General features: G+C 42.1%; 1 pseudogene; it reads right to left on the bottom strand.

Annotated features, from left to right (window-relative positions):
• Positions 1-430: 430 nt before the first annotated feature.
• LOC142017924 (protein TEX261 pseudogene) lies at positions 431-956 on the bottom strand (annotated as a pseudogene).
• Positions 957-4,025: the final 3,069 nt, after the last annotated feature.

Below are 4,025 nucleotides of genomic sequence, written 5' to 3'. Positions count from 1 at the left end.
AATAAGAGCAGAGACATCTCAAAGCCATCCGAGTCTCTATAGGCAGATTTGATGTGGGGTGTATGTAATAGCAGCGGTAAGAAAGAGAAGTTTAAGAATAGTTTTTTCTTTTATGGACAGCATATTCCCTTCTTTCCATTTCCTTTAGCTGCTGCCACACAAGATATTCATCCATAGCCATCCCAGAAATTATGTATGGAGTGGCACTACCTCACCCAACCCCCTGGGGCCTCTGCTGACACTTCAGAAGCTAGGATCCTAAATGCAGTCCCAGAACATGGGTGTCCTAGTTTCCCCACAGAGCACTCCTACCTTAGCTAAGAGTTTCAAATGCAACTTTGTATGAAGTGACAAGCCACAGTGCTGAAAAGGGCCAGGGCTCGCAGAATTCATTTCCATCAGCCCATGAGCAAAGCTAAGTGTGTTAGCACTAACCCAAAAAGCAGCCAGTGGATCCATCACCTCCACCCACATCATCTGCAGACCGCACCATGGAAGGTAGTATATTCTCACTGGCAGACAAGGACACAAAAAATGCAAAGGGAATTAACCACAGGCAGAATGTGAAGTAGGCAAGAACTTCAGAGAATGGGTAATATTCTCCAGCAAAGTACTGGAATGCTAAGTAGTGATTAAATATGCTCAGCATGCCTGACAGTATAAAGTCGGGCGAGGTCAGGGTGATGAAATGGAACGTCTGCAGCAGGTTGAAACAGACCAGATTGGTGAAGAGGGACACACTGATCATGAAGCCAGGAAAGCATTCAAAGAGGTACAGAGAGGCCTATGAGGACTGCTGCTGAGAATCCAATCATGTATTTGATTATTCTGCTAGTAACTATGGTGTATTCTTCCATTAGCTTTACAACGTAGTAGAGACCAGCAGCAGTGGCCAGGGTGACCAGGGCCACCTGGATGAGCAACGCGAGCCAGCTGAGCGTGTATATGAACCTCATGGTGGAGCTGGGTGTATGGGCAGTGCTGGGCACCACCTCCTGCCATTCTCCCCAGGCCTGGCCGCTGCTTCCTGCCCGTGGCCAATGTGGTGGAACCACCCCTGTCCCCATTCTGGCCTGGCTCAGCCTGTTTGCTAACAGGAGGGAGTTTTGAGAGGAGATCTCCTGCTGAAGGAGGGAGCAATTTATAGCACCTTGGGGTAAGTGGCTGTCTGGAGTGTGCGAGTGTTTATTTGGAGGTTCAGGGTGTGAGTTTGTTTTTGGCCTTGAGTTAATTAAAACAGAAATTAAAAGGTACAGTGACTGGAGTAAAATCCCTGTAAGCTGCATGGAAAAGTTTCAAGGACACCATAATAGAGGCCCGACTTAAATGTATACCTCAAATTAAAAAACATAGTAAGAGAATTACAAAAGAGCCACCATGGCTTAACAACCATGTACAAGAAGCAATGAGAGATAAAAAGGCATCAGTTTACAGAGTGGAAGTCCAGTCCTAGTGAGGTAAATAAGAAGAAATATAAACACTGCCAAATTAAGTGTAAAAATGTAATAAGACAAGCCAAAAAAGATTTTGAGGAACAGCTACACAAAAACTCAAAAAGTAATAGCAAAATGTTTTCTTAAGTACATTAGAAGCAGCAAGGCTGCTAAACAACCAGTGGAGCCCCTAGATGATCAAGATACAAAAGGAGCAATCAAGGATGGTAAAGCCATTGCAGAGAGACTAAATGATTTCTTTCCTTCTGTCTTCAAAGTTGAGGATGTTAGGGAGATTCCCAAACCTGCACCATCCTTTGTGGGTGATGAATCTGAGGAACTGTCCCAGATTGAAGTGTCATTAGAGGAGATTTTGGAACAAATAGAAAAACCTAACAGTAACAAATCACCGGGACCGGATGGAACTCACCCAAGGGTTCTGAAAGAACTCAAATGTGAAACTGCGGAATTATTAACTGCGGTTTGTAACCTAGCCTTTAAATCAGACTCTGTACCCAAAGACTGGAAGACAGCCAACATAATGCCAATATTTTAAAAGGGCTCTAGAGGTGACCCTGGCTATTACAGACCGGTGAGTCTGACATCAGTACCAAGCAAATTAGTCGAAACAATAGTAAAGAATAAAATTGTCAGACACGCAGAAGAACATAATTTGTTGGGCAAAAGTCAACATGGTTTCTGTAAAGGAAAATCATGTCTTAGCTATTAGAATACTTTGAAGGGGTTAACAAACATGCAGGTGAGGGGGATCCAGTAGATGTAGTACACTTAGATTTCCAGAAAGCCTTTGGCAAAGTCCTTCGCCAAAGGCTCTTGTGTAAATTAGGTTATCATGGGATAAGAGGGAAAATCCTTTCATGGATTGAGAACTGGTTAAAAGACAGGAACCAAAGGGTAGGAATAAATGGTAAATTTTCTGGATGGAGTAGGGTAACGAGTGGTGTTCCCCCAGGATCAGTCCTTGGACCAACCCTATTCAACTTCTTCATAAATGATCTAGAGAAAGGGGTAAGTAGTGAGGTGGTAAACTTTGCTGATGATACTAAACTCTTCAAAATAGTCAAGACAAAAGCAGACTGTGAAGAACTTCAAAAAGAGCTCAGCAAACTGAGTGATTGGGCAACAAAATGGTAAATGAAATTTAATAAGAATAAGTGTAAAGTAATGTACATTGGAGAAAATAACCAAGTATACGTTTAATATGATGGGGGTTAATTTAGCTACAACTAATCAGGAAAGAGATCTTGGGGTTATTGTGAATAGTTCTCTGAAGACTTCCATACAGTGTGCAGCAGCAGTCAAAAAAGCTAATAGGATGTTAGGAATGATTAAAAAAGGGATAGAGACAAAGAACATTTTACTGCCCCTTTTAACACAATGGTACACCCACATCTTGAATACTGTGTAGAGGTGTGATCTCCTCACCTCAAAAAAGATATTTTGGCATTAGAAAAGGTTCAGAAAAGGGCAAACTAAAATGATGAGGGGTTTGGAATGGGTTCCATATGAGGAGAGGTAGAGAGACTGAGACTTTTCAGTTTAGAAGAGAGGAGACTTAGGTGGGATATGATAGAGGTATATAAAATCATAAGCGGTGTGGAGAGGGTGAATAAAGAAAAGTTATTTACTTGTTCCTAGAGGACATCAAATGAAATTAGAAGGTAGCAGGTTTAAAACTAAGTTCTTGTTCACACAAAGCACAGTCAACCTGTGGAACTTCTTGCCAGAGGAGGCTGTGAAGGTGAAGACTATAAGAGAGCTCAAAGAGGAGCTAGATAAATATACGGAGGTTAGGTCCATGAAAGGCTATTAGCCAGTGGGTAGGAATGGTGTCCCTGGCCTCTGTTTGTCAGAGGCTGGAGCTGGATGGCAGGAGACAAGTCAACTGATCATTGTCTTCAGACCACCCCCCTCTGGGGCATCTGGCACTGGCCACTGTCGGCAGACGAGATGCTGGGCTAGATGGACCTTTGGTCTGATCCAGTAATGGCCATTCTTATGTTTTTATGCCCAGGAACAGACAAAGAAAGTACTTAGAAGCAAACTGATTGGAAATATAAATGTAATACCATCTTATGATTCCCTGTGAGTGTATCGATGGGTTCCTAGTGCAATAATAAAAATAAACTGTAGAAAGAAGAAAAATTGCATCAGTTGCTTTTGTTTTATTATACTTCCGGGTGCTCTAGGAAAAACTCTCCCCAGAAAATCAATAAAGCAGATTGTGCCCAGCAGTCAACCATTACGGAATTAAATCCGTATGCCAACACAAAACAATGAAGAAAACAAAACTAACAAGGGATCCATTTGGCTTTGTCTGAGTTTGCCTGTCAGAGAACTACAATGCAAGGCTGGGTGTAATTTAATGCAAACCTTGGCCTATCCTGGTCATGCATATGACTGACCCTCAGGGCAAGACCATCAATTCTCTATTAAAGATCAGAGAGTTGACATATCAAAGTCAACATCTAGCTGAATAACTGCAGTAACTTGATAATAATTCTTTTGTGGATTTCAGAGCAGCTTTCCAGTTAAGTATCAGAAAGGTAGCAGTTTTCAATCCTGACCCAA

The sequence above is a fragment of the Carettochelys insculpta genome, chromosome 9 (assembly GCF_033958435.1).
Source record: "Carettochelys insculpta isolate YL-2023 chromosome 9, ASM3395843v1, whole genome shotgun sequence".
NCBI classification, from domain to species: Eukaryota; Metazoa; Chordata; order Testudines; family Carettochelyidae; genus Carettochelys; species Carettochelys insculpta.
This window is presented reverse-complemented; position numbering and strand designations above follow the sequence as displayed.